We start from the raw sequence: 19,649 nt of genomic DNA, 5'->3' as shown, positions 1-19,649 counted from the left end.
GGGAAGACTTCATATCGATAAGCAGGTAGGCTGAGGGTAGCTTCAATTGAGTCATGGTCAGCGTTAAGAATGTTTCTGCCAACAGATACACTGACACTAGTTACTCTAGAGAAAAAGAGGTCCAGTGTTGCCAGATTTCTGGTGGGTTTTAAGCAGAACTGCTGTAGATGAAGACAGTTTATGAAATTGTAGGAACGTGTCGCATGCGGGACTTCTGAAGCACTCTGGAAATATTCAAATACCATTTTCTCAGTGCTGGGCGAGAGTTGCACCTTGCAATTTGAATAGATGAATGTTTTCGCCATGGGTGATACATATATTGCAAATTGATAAAATTGGTGGGGAAGCACTGGTAAGATGTAGAGTGGTTAACTTTATGCCTGATCGTCTTTGCTTGTAGGCTGAGGCAACCACGGAACAATATACCTCTCCAAAGGGGAAACATTGTTTCTAAATTTTTCGACTTCCTAACAAAGAACAAAACCCACGTTCCACTTTATGAATTGAGCACATCTTTACTAAATCGGCTAAGCAGCACATCAATACAGTTAGAAAAAGTGAAGAAATTTAAAGTCGCTGTGTGCAAGACGATTTACTTTTCAAAGAAGATTAAAATAACGTGGTGCATGTTTCTTACTTCACGAGAGTAACAATTCTAGGGCATGGAATTAATTTCTCCCTTCTTCAGTTGCTTACTTAAGCGGATCCTGAATATGAACGACTGTGTGGTGGTAACATGATAAGGAAGTCGCGAACAATAGTCGAGAAAATATTCCCGCCTCACATTCACGAAGCTCTGTATTACAAAGGAGTGGGTGCCGTCATTCTGGAAATGTGGAGGAGTTGAAATGAAAGTTCCCTTTAGTTGGTGTTTTATGGAATGTAGTTACTGTGATCTCACTTCTTTACTAGGTTTTCCATGTTCTGTTTGAAGTGACGTTAATGAAATTCAAGGAATCACAATGAGCGCGAGCCGTCCGGCTGGAGATTTAAATAAGGAAAAGCAATGAGGTGTGCTAATTTATACCACGGGCCTTTATCCGTTAGCATAAGTAAAAAGTTTGTAGATAGGTTAAAGACGGCATCTCACAGAGGGGAAAGAATAATTGTTCAATTTGTATTAAATAACTAACATAGTTCGCAGAGAAAAAGAAATATAATAATCAAATAAAACTAGAATGATTCATTCATATTCTAAAGAGTGGGTTCGAACCCTTCCATCGGCTTTCCTGAGAATGGTTTTCTGTTGTTTCTCATTTTCACTTTGTAAAGGTTCTAATCCCGTTACCAGAATTCATCTGTATTATTATTAATAATTTACTATTGTTATTATTGTTATTATTATTATTATTATTATTATTATTATTATTATTATTATTATGTCGGTATTATTATTGTAACTATTATTATTGTGTGATTCAATTCTATAATCTGATTTCGCTATGTATGAATTAATTATCGCTTCCTTCGTTGTAGTTATTTGATTGTGTATACATGTGTGTGTGTGTGTGTGTGTGTGTGTGTGTGTGTGTGTGTGTGTGTGTGTGTGTGTGTGTGTGTGTGTGTGTGTGTGTGTGTGTGTGTGTTAGCATCAGAATTATGTAGAGTGAGACTTATTGCCTAATAACAGATATAACAGGATATATTATTTCTAATACTACCTTTTAAAACATTGCAACAAAGTGTGCAATACTGTTCCTGAGAATGGTTTTCTGTTGTTTAACATTTTCACTTTGTAAAGGTTCTAATCCCGTTACCAGCATTCATCTGTATTATTATTATTAATAATTTACTATTATTATTATTATTATTATTAATATTATTATTATTATTATTATTATTATTATTATGTCTTTATTATTATTGTAACTATTATTATTGTGTGATTCAATTCTATAATCTGATTTCGCTATGTATGAATTAATTATCGCTTCCTTCGTTGTAGTTATTTGATTGTGTATACATGTGTGTGTGTGTGTGTGTGTGTGTGTGTGTGTGTGTTAGCATCAGAATTATGTAGAGTGAGACTTATTGCCTAATAACAGATATAACAGGATATATTATTTCTAATACTACCTTTTAAAACATTGCAACAAAGTGTGCAATACTGTTCCTGAGAATGGTTTTCTGTTGTTTAACATTTTCACTTTGTAAAGGTTCTAATCCCGTTACCAGCATTCATCTGTATTATTATTATTAATAATTTACTATTATTTTTATTATTATTATTATTATTATTATTATTATTATTATTATGTCTTTATTATTATTGTAACTATTATTATTGTGTGATTCAATTCTATAATCTGATTTCGCTATGTATGAATTAATTATCGCTTCCTTCGTTGTAGTTATTTTATTGTGTATACATGTGTGTGTGTGTGTGTTGCGTGCGCGCGCGCGTGTGTGTGTGTGTGTGTGTATTAGCATAAGAATTATGTTGAGTGAGACTTATTGCCTAACAACAGATGTGGATATATTATTTGTAATACTACCTTTTAAAACATTGCAACAAAGTGTGCAATACTGTTACAGTAACTGTCGAGTCTTCGCTCTGTCATTGTATGAATTTTGACTATGAGATAATTTCTGGGAGTTTCTACTTTGCCTGAGGCTATTTCATCACTATATGTAATGCTTTGGAGCTGGGTGGTAGTTACATCATTTACTCTTTTATAAATGGTGTGTGTATGGCAACTTATGTCTATATAAAGGGCTGTATCCTATAGCGGGAATTCAGTTGGTTTGTTCAGTTGATTGGAAGGAGTTAAATGGAGAGACTTGCCGTGAAGTCAGTTGGAATCAATTTGAAGGAGAGTGAGGCCATAGTTGGTCAGTGAGTCAGTGAGATGAAGAAGAAACAGTCGCATGGATACGTAGTCGTCAGTGACCAAATGGATTATATGTTCGGAGTGTGTTTCGTATACCTGTTCGGTCTAGTTCTTGTGTCAGTTCGGTGACAGCCGAACATTAAGTTCACGTAATACAGACTAACAGTTATCAGTGAATTACTTGGGAATTTGATTGTGAAGTGTGAATATAATTTCAAGCCATGCTATATGTCGTTTGTGAAACTAAAAGGATACATCACCAAATTAGGTTTGAGATACCTACAGCTGATACCAACTCAAAGGAATACGTCGTAATAACACTCAATGTGTTCAAGGTACAAGTAAGTGAACTAGTGAGGGATAAATTTCTTGTACAACTTTTAAATGTCCGGTCAAGAGGATTTCAAATTTAATGTCTAAAATTTCTTCAAGTTATAATGTCAAGAGCTTTATATTATCTTTTGAATTATCGCAGCAGGTCTCACTAATTAAATTCAACATTTAAAGAATATATTTTGTTCAGTATTAAATACAATTCATTGCTTTATTTCAATGGTAGATTAGATAACCTCAAATTTTAGTGGGGAAACAATACTTCAATGTCTTTTCCCCAGAACCTATATGTTATGCTGTCAATGTAAGCTTATTACCTCACACCCTAGATATATTCAAGATTCTTATTCTATTACCGTTACATTTGTTTGTAACTGGCGCCCATCAACAATTGTATTTATAAGTAATCAGGTAAGCACTTAGTGTGAGTACATAGTCCGACGATTAAATATTTTATTTAATGAATATTTTAATTCAGTTTCACATTTTCGAATGAGTGAAACACCATAACTTGCAGGGAAATGATGGAACAGTTCCTTCTCATAGGTCTCTTCCGATTCCTTCCACCTCATTCATTTTATTCAAGATCATTCATCTCACCTTCATTGTCTCCTCAACTGAGGTTGGCGTCAGGAAGGGCATCCTGCCGTAAAAAGCAACCCATATATTTTCATCTCAGCTCGTCTCTGACCCCGCAGAAGGAAATGGGACGGAGGTGTAGATATATATACATTCATATTCTAAAGTCTGTAATTATCGTGTTACTGTTCTCTGCCTTCTGCTGTTCCTTTAATGGTAACTTTCACATCTCATTCCTGTTTTAATATCTTCCTAAAGGCCTTCCTTCCTTCCTTCCTTCCTTCCTTCCTTCCTTCCTTCCTTCCTTCCTTCCTTCTAACAAATAGCCTAAAAAGGTTTCTGTGGCGTGTCAGCCTGCCGGCGAGCCCCCGTAATACAGGCGTAGCCCTGAGGGATACTGATTCTGAACTGAGGGCTGGAACGTGGTTCACTGAGCCTCGTGGGAGCAACTGAGGAGCTGACTGATAGTAGAGGCAGTGGACCCGGTCAAGAAAGCTGACCAGATGCACTTCAGTATCTATATGCCATCTGGCAGGGCAGCAATTGCCAGCAGGCCTTGTGTTATGTATTTGTAGAGGTTGAACTGCAAATGTTAAGATCGCGAATTCAAACGTGTCTGAATTTTGAAAGGGAATGAGGGGATAGAAGTCCATTGTCGTGTGTTGCTGGCATGAAAACTATTTTCGGTGACACATTTGGTCTTTGTCCGACAGAATTAAATGAAATACAGCAGTTGGTCTCCCAGCTGAGTTCTGGTTTCTTTATTATCTAATAACAAAACGGAACGCCGACTGTAACATACAGGCAACCGAACTGGCTCAAATGAAGATGCTTGCATACATATCATAGTTTGTATTTCATTTTAAAAATATAATTGTTTTAAGAGGCCAAGCATCTAAGTCATCGGTTCTAATGCAAGTCCTATATATCATGTGAATTAAATAATAATATAATAACGCTCTTGGCGAATCTTTCCATACAATACTCCAACTTTTGGGGATGATAGAAGAGACCAAAACAAACTTACTTTAGTCAACAAAAATGAGTCTAAAACGTACTGACTGACAAAACCGGAAACTGTACCGTAGTGGTGTAAATTAATTATGACTGTCATTCTTCAAACCCAGTAATATTACATATTCTTATAGACAAGCCATGACGTCAGAATGAAATGGGTGTGCTGTGACAATGTGCGATAGGTTTAGTTCGTTTAGAGCAGAGGAAGAGAGTGTATGAGAGTCCAGTTGAATCGGACGAAGAGCTCGCTCTACAGCAGAGGTTCTGAAACTCACCCACGGCTAAAAGTTCAATATACCCCCACGAAAAAATCCCTAAATCATAGGTTGAAAAATATGAATACCTGGTTAATCATTGAGGCATTTTTAATTGATTATAAGCCATTAGGCCAATTTAAAATACATATCGTAAATATGACGCGATTGTGAAATTAAATACAATTGCTATAACATAACACAAGAAATTTAAGAGTTTGTGTCTGCATCAAGTATAATACAAGAATAATCTAATTGGCTTTACACCTCACTATTTTAACAGTTTTTCGAGACGCCGAGGTGCTGGAATTTGGTCCCGCAGGAGTTCTGTTAGGTGCCAGTAAATCTACCGAAACGAAGCTGACGTATTTGGGCACCTTCAAATACCCCCGGACTAAGCCAGGATCGAACCTGCCAAGTGGGAGTCAGAAGGCCAGAGCCTCAACCGCCTGAGCCACTCAACACGGCGTTATTAAAGTAACACACGATAACCTGTTTTAACGTGTTCTATAGGCAAGGAACGTCGTTGTAGAGTGTGTCTTGAAGCAGGAAGATGCGCTTTTGTAAAGGTGACAACTAAATTGGCATAGTTTAATTCCCACCACCTCAAATTATACTTCGTTAATTTCCGGCTAATAATTATTTTACTAATATTATATACTTTTGTCCCTCTTATCATCCGTAGATGTTTTAGTATTGAATTTTCATGCACCCTGTATAATCTCAAAAGTGGAGACACTACAACGAAGATGCTCTGTTTTCACCAATTATTAAATGAATAAACGTTTTTTATTGCCTGAAAAATATTCTGTTTAAGTCCTGTAAGGATGTCCTATTGCATGCACAATACGTGTTAAAGAAACTGATGCCAAAAGGATGGCTTGAAGGCTATCATTGCTGAATCTACGTGATTACAATTGATCAGATGGCAACCCCGTCGTAGAAAGCCAAGGATAACGGCCGTGAGCGTTCGTCAGGCTGACCACGTGTTACCTCTTAATCTGCAGGCTTTGGAGCTGAACAGCGGACGCTTGGTAGGACAAGGGCTCTTCGGGGCAGGTAGCACTGGGGATTTCTTATTATTACTTACAAATACATTTTTATTCTTAGGGCCGCGTCTCTCTACGAAGGTTGGCGATCCAATCGATTATGATTTCAGTGGATGTTCGTCCATACCAGCGGCGCAGGTCTTTAAGCCAGGAATATCTTCTTCTCCCCACAGATCGTTTTCCATTAATTTTTCCCTCGATGATGACTTGGAGAAGTTCATATCGTTCACCTCTCATGATGTATCTGAGCTTTCCCTCCTTGGCGGTCGTTAGAAGCTCTTTCTTCTTATTATTAACAAGTTGAGGATTTTCTCGTTAGTCTTCCTTCCTACCCAGGATATATTGCAACTGGGAAATATGCTGGTTACAGTAGTACAGCAGCTAAATTAAATTAAGACGTAAATTACATAACAAAAAGGCAACAAACAGGTACGTGAACATAAAATCCTCGTAGATGCGCAGGTCTCCTATAAGACGTCAACTCGAAAGACCTGCACGAGGCCTCTCCGGAGACTACACGCCATTATTACGACGTACAGTAGATTGAGCTTCACCTTGTAAATACAACACCATCACTTTGAAAATTTGCAAGTTACATTTATTTTTTGAAATGGCTGCAGGTAATGCATTCCAATGCAAATATTTACCTTAGTTAGTTTTCTTCAGCCTATATTTTATATTTTTATTGTACGCTACTGGACAGAATGTTCTTGTTCGCATTAGGTATGTAATATTTCCCATTGTGTCCTTGTGATATCACCTACAAATATTGCTAATACCTCAGACTCTGCATTGTTCGCTTTTTCACACTTTTCGGAACTTGGAAGCCCGTGTTGGTGAGATATACTTCCCGCTGTCACACTGTTCCTCTCAGAACTCCTCAGAACTTCGGCACATCAGCAGGCACCTGCTCCGCAAATCTTCAGTTTTGCGCCGCTTGCTACGGTCACTCAATTTCCCGATTTCTTTCTTGGATCGACCCGATTTTTGTACAGTCCTAGAAGTCAAATTGATGGCCGCGTTAAGCCATTTTTAGTTTTTCTTTAAAAACTTTTGTGAAATCCATCCACATGCTTCGATAACAAATAATAATGGCTCATGGCCTCCGGAGAGGCCTGGTGCAGGTCTCTTTCTAGTGGACGGCCTATTAGGCGACCTGCATGTCTGTGAAGATGAGGGCCCTACCTAGGATGATTTCTAATGTTAAATACGCCACACGCACCCAGCCTCCGAGCCATTGGAATTAACCAATTAAGGTTAAAATCCCCGACCCGGCCGGGAATCGAACCCGGGACTCTCTGAACCGAAGGCCAGTACACTGACCATTCATCCAACGAGTCGGACATGCTTCAATATAAAGTGTTTAGTTGTAACCTTTGCTTAGCTTTTTTTAAGGCTTCTATTTTTTGTTGTACTGCGGGCCTGAGTTTATCTTACATACTTTATAAGTGTGCAATAGGCCTGTTCAGAATATTGACGAAGCTATCCACATCACAGTTATGTATCCCCCTCCCCCTTCAAATGTTCTGCATCGACCATTGTAGGTAACAGAATATGTTGAATGTGTAGGTTCCCACTGAATGTTTCAATTTGAGATTTCGTTAATTACTTTTTTGCTAGTGGCTTTACGTCGCACCGACACAGATAGGTCTTATGGCGACGATGGGATAGGAAAAGCCCAGGAGTTGGAAGGAAGCGGCCGTGGCGTTAATTAATATAAAGCACCAGCATTTGCCTAGTGTGAAAATGGGAAACCACGGAAAACCATCTTCAGGGCTGCCGACAGCAGGATTCATACCCACTCTCTCCCGGATGAAAGCTCACACCCGCGCGCCCCTAACCGCACGGCCAACTCGCCCGGTCGTTAATTACTTGACTTGATGTTATACATACTCAATTTCATCGTTCGACATGATTTAGTTTTATAAATAAATTGGATTCGAATCGGCCTGCGGTACTTGATAGATGATGGCACTGGATTCAGAAATATAATTTGTTTCACATTAGTTTTATTAATTAGCAGTCTCAAAGGCACAAGTGAACTTTGTAATATGTTAACATCACTGTCAGATCTATTTTCAAACTTCTGTTTAAACCAAGTTTATTGGAAACCGTCACATCCCCATTTCGTTATGAGTTCTACATTATGCTTTTCATCTGGTGTGAAATTTTCTACAACTACTTCCAAATATTTACACAAAGACATAGAAGTATGGTCAAGTAACGTTTTCGTCACACGCATAGAGTGTTCTCCAGGATATCACTCTATTTTTGCTTTCTCTGTACGCCTCGACCACATTCACCTTGACCGCGGAGCCCTTGTTATATCCTTATCCTTATGAGACTGCATTTTCATGAATTTATTTTAATTTTGTTTCTCCTTTGTTTAATATGTTTGCATGGGCTTGTAAAAGCCTATTATCGTCGGAGTTTCGTATTATTCTGTATAGTTATATATTATTGACCGCAACAATCTGCAGTCACTTTTATCGTCGTGCGCCTATCTGACATGTACTTCATTCTCTAGTGTAGCATCAAAATAAATCACTTCCTTTCTCATAGTTGTACTTTGATTACGTACCATACCTATTTATTCCTTTATTGACCATGTAAAACCTAAAGATTACTCACGAATACCGAGGCAAGAGAAGCAAGGTTTATTTTTGTTTCATAATGCAATTTGTATGTGGCACATGGCGACTTACAACGAAAAGTATGACGACATAAGTATATAATTCCTCTTTCGTGCAACGACTATCAGTGGCAGTTTCTCACAGTTCAACAAGCTGAAAACCCACCTATGAGTGGGATTGCAAAGTACAGTGTTTCTAGGAATGTTGTAAATATTGTAGTCTCTTCATTCGGAAGGTAAAACCGAACGCATGATCCCCTCATGATAACATTTCTACAGATGGAGGGCAGTTACGAAAATAAAATACAAATTATTATTATTATTATTATTATTATTATTATTATTATTATTATTATTATTATTATTATTATTATTATTATTATTATTATTATTATTATTTCGAGTACGCTAAGGATCCTACGCCCATACCGTGTTAAGGCCCTTCCTGTTTTACTTACGGCGAGTGCATACTTGGAACTGAGCTGACACAGAGGCCTACTGACAAATAGTCAAACGAACAAAAGTTTTCTGTCACGTAAATCTGGCATGCAGCTTAGTTGGGTTACGTTTTGTTTCACTTTCCCTATCGCCTTGATTGCTTGTTTACATAATTCAGACACTTTCTTGAAACTAAATTGTCAGCGACATTAGGGAGACGTATCGTCAGAAACCCTCACAACATATATAAACAACCACAGGCCAGCATATACGATATGGTACCACAAGAAAACGTACGAATTCCTTTAAAATCCGCGCGAGCCGTGTAAACACCTTACGTAGAAACGCCGGTCAGCTGCGCATTTTTTTCACCACTTTTTCCACAGTCCACAGCGGATTCTCATCTCGTAGGCTACTGTAAACGTTCATGACAAATTGTTTAGACTTTCTACTTAATCCCCCTCCTACCGAGCTCGATAGCTGCAGTCGCTTAAGTGCAGCCACTATCCAGTATTCGGGAGATGGTAGGTTCGAACCCCACTGTCGGCAGCCCTGAAGATGGTTTTCCGTGGTTTCCCATTTTCACACCAGGCAAATGCTGGGGCTGTACCTTAATTAAGGCCACGGCCGCTTTCTTCCCACTCCTAGCCCTTTCCCATCCCATCGTCGCCATAAGACCTATCTGTGTCAGTGCGACGTAAAACAGCTAGCAAAAAAAAAAGTAATAATCCCCCTCCCCCCGCTTTTATTAGCTTAAAAGTATTTCACTTACGACTCAAGCGTCACAGCTTCTCCCACGTGTTGCTCACGGCGGGCAGCCATTATGAATACTGAGCATGCTATTGCAGCCAGTATTGCCAACAGTTTTCTTGGATCCATCTACAAGGTCGTAGAAATTATGCGAACTAAACGGCAATGGAATGAACTCGAACAAAGCTTAAAAGTACACAATGCATTAAGATATCAAACTCATTACGTAGAAATGAAAAGGTTAGCACAGGATAGGGTGGCATGGAGAGCTGCATCAAACCAGCCTATGGACTGATGACTCAAACAACAACATCGAACTCATGTTAAATAACTATTTATTATGCTACACACTGAAACCTTGAACTTACTATTCCATCGTTGGTCGGCCACAGCCGCTGCAGTAGAGCAATATCGAACTCTTAAATCTTGGGGCGTAGCGGGTATATTTCGATCACGATCTTGACCAAACGATGGGGTTCAGAAGAGAGCCTAACTACTTGAAATGAGGAGCAAATATGTGCTTGCTAGATTTTTATTCACCGAGCTCGATAGCTCCAGTCGCTTAAGCGCGGCCAGTATCCAGTATTCGGGAGATAGTAGGTTCGAACCCCACTGTCGGCAGCCCTGAAGATGGTTTTCCGTGGTTTCCCATTTTCACACCAGGCAAATGCTGGGGCTGTACCTTAATTAAGGCCACGGCCGCTTCCTTCCCACTCCTAGCCCTTTCCTGTCCCATCGTCGCCATAAGACCTATCTGTGTCGGTGCGAGGTAAAGCAGCTAGCAAAAAAAAAAAGATTTTTATTCAATTATCAAAATGCAAGAATGTTTATAAAAACATTCATAAAAAAATTAATTATTTAACATTTAAACGCAGTCACATTGCATTGCGTGAATATTATCTTTTACATTTATTGAAGAACTTTCTTAGGAGGAAATTAGTAAATATCACAAATTAGTGGTCAGCGAAAACTAGAAAAACGAAAATAAAACCTGAAAATCGGGCACCTTTTGATCCAAACGATAACTGAGAATTAATCCACACGATCCGTGGAAAATCTGACCTTCGTCAATTAGAATTCCAGATTTACATTTAATTAAGGTTATCCACCAGTCAAATACTCTGTCGGATATGGGAACACCCGCCGAACGGACCCTTAATCGAACCAAATTGACTATCAGTTGCTTTGGATAGGTTGCGAAAGACGACTGGAAAGCATGGTGTTCACTGCAAGTTAATAGCAGCAGTCACAATTAAAAATAAAATTCCACCATGTATTGTCATCTCGTGAGTTATGGAATAATCCCGATGCTAAAACATGCATCACCCAAACAGCTGTTCAGAACGAACCAATAACAACTCGATCCGAGAGGATCTTACGTTACGTCGTTCTGAAGGAACAAAACTACGAAATGCAGGAAACGCTTATTCATCATGCATTTAGAAGAAATGCTAAACACTGAAGTTAAAGGAAAAAGTGGTAAAACACTTGGAAAATATTCTTATAAAACCAACTTTCAGGTTATAAACGGTTATGTATGTTCAGTCTTCAGCCCTAAGGCTGGTTGGATCCTCAACAGCTCTGCCATCAGCTGTCATAGATGGCCTAGGCATCACTGATGAGGCGTACTAGTGAAATGAGGAGTGAGGTAGTTTCCCGTTGCTTTCCTCACCGAGCCAGAAGTTGCTATTACATATCAGTCTGCCAAGCCCACTGAAATGCATGCACCAACCGACGCTATGAGCAACATTTTCACACCATTCATAGCAGGGACTGGCTGCACAAGGAATGGCATTAATAGCATCGCTCATACCTCAGTCACTTTCATACTGTTAAAGCCAAGGATAAGACAGAGGCAGATCTATGAAAGTAACAAAATTGCTCTAGCCTATACCAGAAGACATAGTGCACTGTAAACACTAGGTCCAGCCAGCAAAGGCATATAAACAGTTATGTTAAGTTTACTAAACTTACAAGTCCACGTGATAATATAAAATACAAGAATACCAAAACAATCTAAGGAAATCTCTCCATTCGACAAATTATAACTACCATTACAAATCCGTCTACTTATGTTTGTCGCAATACAAGTTATTGATAGACCAAAAGTCATCTATTATAAAATGAAAGAACGGAAATTTAAAATAAAATATATTCACAGCTGACGAATCGAAACCGCATTCGTAACTCAAATCTCACATAAATAAGCTAAGTGTCTACACACACACTATCAAAGCACTCGGACAACAAAATAATTAAGTCAGGAAATAAATTAATAATACTAAAGTTCAATGAACCCGTACGTGCGTGGCAAACAGCAGTAATAATCAATCACCGTTAGCTCAGTATCCAATGCTGGACAAACCTCACGTTTATGCCTCTAGTGGTTCCGTCATCTTATGTAAACACTTTCCGGCTAGTAAGGGCTGTGCCGAAACATGGCCTCAATATTACTTTGCTAACACTCTTCGCATTACATACACTACTGCAGACACTACCATCGTTCAAGTCACTTCGCAAAAACACCTAACCTAAGACTTGACTATATACAGACGACACCCCAATCTTATCGTCGAGGGTACAGTGTCTACACACCCTATATACATCTATATACATACGCAGCAACTATCGTAGAGCGTAAATGGGGATGTCTACTCATCAGTATACTCCTATGATACGCGTAACGTCCTAAATCTATCGTCGAGTGGAAATTGGGATGTCTACTCATCCTCTAAAATGTCAGGCGAAATCGTAACTTTAAACATAACTGCTGATATTTAGCTTGAAACCTTATTGAAACTTGCACACAATGAAATGAAGCTTGCCACAGAATGAACGCAAGTCTGGAAATACAACAAAGTCCAATCTCGTCAATAAAACGTGAAATGAAAATTAATAACGCGCGGCTACTCAATCCACGACTCAAACACGATCTCAACATACACAGTGAAGTTTGGAAAAATAATAATAAATTCAGCGCTCGTCTAACTTTACGTGAATATCGCCAAAACCCAATCATTACTATTGCAAAATCCACACTGTAATTCTAGGGTGAGGCCCAAAAATCGCCTACCAACTCATTGTTCCAAACATCTCTATCCACGAAATATCCAGTGAAGCGAAATTCGTTGAATCTACACGGCCAAACTATCACTTTAATAACGTCCAGTATCTCATTCCACAATGTATCCGATTTAATGATAATCTCGTCTCGTAATAAAAAAATATATACTGAATGATTTTTTTTTACAATAGTTAAATAACACCAACCGTGTTTTCAGAATGCCATTCTATTCTTAAGATCGCTTACTATAACATGCACTATGCTGACTTTACATAAATCATAAATCATTTGGACTTAACTTCCAAGAGCTACAATCTTCTACAGAAATTGTTTATCATGGGGAAATTCTCGACTTGAACTCATAATTGGCGTTACAACGCACTCAGTTCGAATCTATCATCCAACCAGTCAGCTGTTCCGGATTGCTAACGGAATCTTATATAGAGCCTGCCTCAGAAATATCTCAAAAATTCTTCGCCATCGACAAATATAGCCTGTCTCAAAAATTCCTCTTCATCGCCTACCATCACGGCGGCATTACTCATGAAATACAGGCTTCCTATGCCTTCAACATCTACACAACTATTCTCTCAACATATCATTCCGACACAATCCATTTCTTTCTGTTTCAAAACCTTTCAAACCTTGATCTTAGTTGGTGGAGCGATTTGTCTGGTTAATTCCGATAACGAACGAGACTCTAGCCTGCTAAATAGTCGCATCCGGTATCCGTTCGTGCTACCGGCGACAACACATCTTCTTAGAGGGACAGGCGGCTTCTAGCCGCACGAGATTGAGCAATAACAGGTCTGTGATGCCCTTAGATGTTCTGGACCGCACGCGCGCTACACTGAAGGAATCAGCGTGTCCTCCTAGTCCGAAAGGACCGGGCAACCCGTTGAACCTCCTTCGTGCTAGGGAATGGGGCTTGCAATTGTTCCCCATGAACGAGGAATTCCCAGTAAGCGCGAGTCATAAGCTCGCGTTGATTACGTCCCTGCCCTTTGTACACACCGCCCGTCGCTACTACCGATTGAATGATTTAGTGAGGTCTTCGGACCGGTGCGCGGGATCTGCTTCGCGCAGTTTCCGATGTGTCTGGAAAGATGACCAAACTTGATTATTTAGAGGAAGTAAAAGTCGTAACAAGGTTTCCGTAGGTGAACCTGCGGAAGGATCTCCCATGACGAACAATTTTATAAGAATCTTTTCATTCATTTCATTACAACTTTCGAACCTCAAGGACAAAATAACACCTATATCACCAACATACACGGTGTCACAAATATTAACTTCCCACGAATAAATATACAGTAACTTTATCAGACTTCGTTGGATTTCGAAACGAACGCAAATCTTACTCAACATTTGTGTTAAATACATGTTTTAACATAGAAAAATTTTATCATCACGTAAATATTATTATTATTATTATTATTATTATTATTATTATTATTTCACTAATTTTTTTCTGAACTCATAGGATATTCGAAACTATTGTATTCGCCACGACCACATTATCGTTATCACCTTCCAAACTTTAATCAGTTTGAACACTATCTCAAATAATGTTAACACATTCTTTAAACTTCGTATTTTACAGTTTCCCAAAGTGAATTTTACTGCCCTGAAGAGTTCCACACGACGACCAGAAATATAAAACTTTCGCCTGATCATTATTAAATATTAATTCGACACACGCACTGGAAAATTTTATTGGGACAAATAGATTCTATCTACAACATTAATACAAAATATAGACAGACCTGTAATGTAGTCATCTTGGAGATTCTGGCTACATTTTATCCAGCTGACATCGGATTCAGCCATTCATGATTGCAGAATACATCATCTTCTTATAGATTATTTAAAAATACACAGATTTTACACTCGCTATTGATTAACAACATCAATGACGCACTTTCTTCGCTTTCTAGCAGGCGAACGAACTTCCCTCTCTGCTGGCGACTGCAAACTGATTCCGGGGACTCTGTTCTCGTTCACCTTAATAACAGGCCAGGTGTTTCAAAAGATAACAGAATCAGACCTGTCTCTGACTAGCCTCCAAACCTCCTTTGACAATTTCAAACACACAGTGTAATAAAAGGAAATCAGCTACTTATTTTAAGTAAATATCTATGCCTTCACAATTTTCGTCGGCGGAAACACAGGAAAGTTTCTATCACCTTCAATTATATACTCTACTTGAACCATCCACATGAATATATAACATAAGTTATTTTTAAGACACAAATTCCGCACTTTCTTGTAGACGAGCGACGCGGGTTTCACCGCCCAGACCTTCATATGGAATGTGTAAATGTGGGTGGAGGGGATTCCTTTTATACCCTCTGTGAGGACGCTACCCTGACTATGAAGCTTGGTGGTGCAATCTTCTAATTCCGCATCCGCTGGACCAATCTTCCTGAAACGTTTTCCACAAATTCAGACATGATTATATTTCACTATGGTGTTATATTTATATTTTCCCATTCTTACAACGGGCGTAATAAATTTATTTCTGACATGTAACTTCGCGGGCTTTCTTCAGATATGATCTCGGCACGTGTCGCAAATCCGTCAGTATGGATGCCAACTTTCCCCAGGCTTAACTGCATTTAAATTCACCCTGTGGATTCTGTGTTCGTTTAATGTTCATTAATAATTTCGATCCTTTATTCCTGGATTAACCATGTCACCAAAATCTCTCGTTGTGAAGGTTTTTCCTAAATTGCTAAATTAGTCAGTACTCGATATCAACCGAAGTGTCTCGGCATTTCACGAGAGGGTGGCTCGCTCGCCACGATGAGTTCTGTTCCCTCGGAGGGAGCGGGACTCTTGAAAAAAAAACATGGCTACTCTCAAAAATGTTATTTGTAGCTGAAATGAATATCTGCAATTATTTTTCACTGTAGAATTATGGGTTCAATACACCACCGAGAACAATAAATATTCACAGCTATCCATGTTTGAAATTTAAAGAGTTTGTAACGAACCCGAATAACATACAACTTGTAAAATATTTTCCATATTTTAACAGGGCAAAAATGTTTAATTGGTCAAGTTAGTTCACCAGAATACCTAGCCAAACTGAGGGAAGCTCCTAACTGCAACAACAAGCAACAAACATAGGAAATATTTACCGCTGCGGAAGCCTCTTCACTGACCATAAGTCTGGTTAACACCAAAGGAACCGCTTAGGTCTTGAGTTGACTATCAGTATAATGTGTTGTTTTCTCTGGTAGGAAAGTCCACTACTTGGGTAAATCCACCATTCCTAATTAGGTTGTTTACCACGACCTAACTGCAGCCCATCCTTGTAATCTCCCCAGACCAGTTCACATCCTGGTGATTTAAGTCACCTGCCAGCATGAGACGTTTCTACACACTGTTGCCTGTTGCACAGACTGTCGAGTACCGAGAAGTTATCATTAGGTGTCGTGTATACTCCTATTATTTGAATGCATTTGGACGTCCTTGGTTCATGACTTCCACATTACTACTAAATACTTTCACGATCCTGATCAACCCATTTTAAATAACTACCTATGCTCCCAATTCTAGTCTTTCTCTCGTCTCTGTATAACGAAATTACCCTGAATTACTTCCCTACTATTCACATTCCAGTTTAGCCTTGACTCTGTATAAATGCCAATATTTACTGAATGTGATTCAACAACTGCAATTCAATAACTCCATTTTGTACGCTCTGACAATTTACCTGCAGTAGAATGATCTTACCTCCATGGTCTATTAACCTTGGCTGCTTGTTGCACGTCGTCCATTCCAGTTGGCTCCTATCTTCTTCATCTTTACCAGCGTCGCCTATGCAGATGCAGTCCGTTCCATACGAAATCCCGGTCTCCTGTCCAACAATCTGCCGCTACATACACCAAGCTCAGCTGCTGAAACGACCACCCCATCCGGTCTTTCAAAGCCTTCACTCGCCGTGGACGAACGTCCTTCCTTCACTCTGCACTGACAAGGGAAAAACGGAGGGGTCATGTTTGATACTTTTATGAATTCACCACTGTGCTGTTGCCACAATTTATCTTAGATTTCATTCAGACTGTATGGATTTTTATTAATTAAGACTTTATTTGCTGTCGTTAAAATTTGGATGCCCCAGCTTGGCCCCTAAAATTCAAAATGGATTTTACAAGAACTCGCATCGCATTTCCATAACTTTGCTTCTGATTTGTTTCCTATGCGTTGTGCAGACTGTTAGATTCTTCCCCTACTCCACTCCATCTGCTACCTTTATCAATCCCTCCCACCTCTCCACTCCACTAACGTGAGTCAAGGTTTGAACAAGCTTGCCATCCTGCCATTCGCAGTAAGGAGCTTGTAAAACTGGTATTATAAACAGTTTGTTGTATTTTGTTTATTGATATGTTTGTTGTGGTTGTTTTACGAATGATTCTTCCAATATGGAGCATAGAAGATATTTGAGACCGGACGATATAATAGTTTCTCTCCAGGAACTAAGTGAAGATGACTCTGGGAACGAGTCGGGTCCAGCACCACATAGAAAACGAAATATTGTTGATGGGTGCGTCACAAGCACACAGAGACTCTTCATGGATAAATTTATCCCCAAAATCATACATAAATGTATAGAAACAGAGACTGAAGGACAGATGCAATGTAATGGTCTGTGACTATGGATGAACTGGATGCATTTATAGGTATATGATATTCTAGTCGGAGGGGGAGCAACTTGTGAGATGACCTTTGATTTGAAATCACTGGTCCGAAAAGTGGGGACTTGAATTGTGTAAAAATGCTATGTACTGAGACTGTTTTATAGAAATTTTGAGATTTGGTATCAGATACTCAAGGTCAGAGAAACTTAAAACCAATAAGTTTGCCCTGATATAGGAAGTATGGGATAGGTTTATTTCAAATAGTCAGATTGGCTCTAAACCTGTAGCCTGGATTACAATTGATGATCAACTGTTCTCCACCATGACTCGCTGCCGCTATTTGCAAGAAATTCTGCCATGTGAGAAGCAGGTTATACTACGCACAATTTCACTCTCGACGTCTATGGGGAGGCCCAACTCTCCAACCTAGACATCATGGGGCATGGTACAAATGAGCCAACATTATGCTGAATGGTCTCTTCAGAATTGGCACACCGATGAGTGTCACATAAGCCTTGTTCCTGACGATCGTCCGCAAGGTGTTTGGAGTCAGTATGGCCAGGCTTCGTGTTTGAGACACACTGTCCAGCGCGTGCAGCAAGGTAGTGGCTCCCTGGAATTATGTGGGTCCAGCGTACGCCACACTCTGTCATGCAGGGCAATGTCATGGCTGAACGATACAGGGACGACATCCTCCGTCCCATAGGGACACCGTATCGCCAGTCTTAATGGACGATAATGCGTGCAACCATCGTACAGTTCCTCCTTGATGTCGACATCGCTCTAGAATGGTCGCCGTTTTCGCCGGACATCAACCCTATCAAATATGCCTGGGATGTTTATAGACGTCACGACACACCAACCACTCCGCGAGGTCCGCCGAATCACTGTTGAGAAGTGAGGCAATTCGGACCAACATTATAATGATTAACTAGTGGATAGAATGCCAAAACGATTTCTAGCATGCATCAGTGCAAGAGGACGTGTTACCCGGAATTAGAGATACTGGCGTAGGTGTAGGTGTAGGGGTAGGCCGGAGGCCCCGGGTTCGATTCCCGGCCAAGTCAGGGATTTTTACCTAGACCTGAGTGCTGGTTCGAGGTCCACTCAGCCTATATGATTACAACTGAGGAGCTATCTGAGGGTGACATAGCGGACCCGGTTTAGAAAGCCAATAACAACGGCCGAGAGGATTCGTCGTGCTGACCATACGACACCTCGTAATCTGCAGGCCTTCGGAATGAGCAGCGGTCGCTTGGTAGGCCAAGACCCTTCAACGACTGTAATGCCATGTGGTTTGCTTTGGGTTTGGTTTGGCGTGTGCTACATTCAGTCACTTAAATTGAAAAAGTAGAGCTCTATTGTTGTAGAGCTCTCCTTTGTTGTTTTGTTGGGCAATAAATATCGCCAAAATGGTACCCCTGTACGTCTCCCTCCCGTATTTTGTCAAAGAGTCAGAAACTCTTTGGTCCGAGGTGATTCAACAATTTTTTTTTTTTTTGATAAGTGTGTTTAACTTCCTGCTCTGAGATGGGAGGACTTGCGCGATTTCCTGGGCATCTGCATTCTAAATACAATGCAATGCCAATGATATATCAGATTCTGTATAATGTCCTCGAATGTTCACATGATCTCTAATCCGGAACAGCAACACTGCGTCCTACATCCACCCAAGCAACGATACACGTGCGTAGACTGTACTGCGTTGCGACTTCTAATTTAACTGCTGCGCCACACAAAACTGTTAGCGTGCTCCAATCCAGACTAAGAGAATGCCTTTATCGGAACTTATATTTACCGTTTGTGGAACAAAGCAGCGAATTCACACCAGCTGATAAAATACTCATCAGACGGCAGCGTGATATAGCAGGCCGCAAACGTTGTGAGAATAAAGTTCAAAGGAAAATATTCAATTTTGTGAATTTTATGAAATAGTGTGTCTAAATGCTGTACTTCATATCTAAATAAAGTCTATTTTGAATTTAAACAACATTGCATGGGAATTTGAGTAGAATATTTGTCCCTTTTGCTGTAACAAGAGTTCCCATGGTTTATC

General features: G+C 39.6%; 1 protein-coding gene across 3 annotated transcripts in view; it reads left to right on the top strand.

Annotated features, from left to right (window-relative positions):
- LOC136880312 (uncharacterized) overlaps positions 1-19,649 on the top strand; it is a 1,092,102-nt gene that overhangs the window by 697,219 nt on the left and 375,234 nt on the right. The gene's annotated exons all lie outside the window — the stretch shown is intronic.

This window comes from Anabrus simplex, chromosome 1 (assembly GCF_040414725.1).
Source record: "Anabrus simplex isolate iqAnaSimp1 chromosome 1, ASM4041472v1, whole genome shotgun sequence".
NCBI classification, from domain to species: domain Eukaryota; kingdom Metazoa; phylum Arthropoda; class Insecta; order Orthoptera; family Tettigoniidae; genus Anabrus; species Anabrus simplex.
This window is presented reverse-complemented; position numbering and strand designations above follow the sequence as displayed.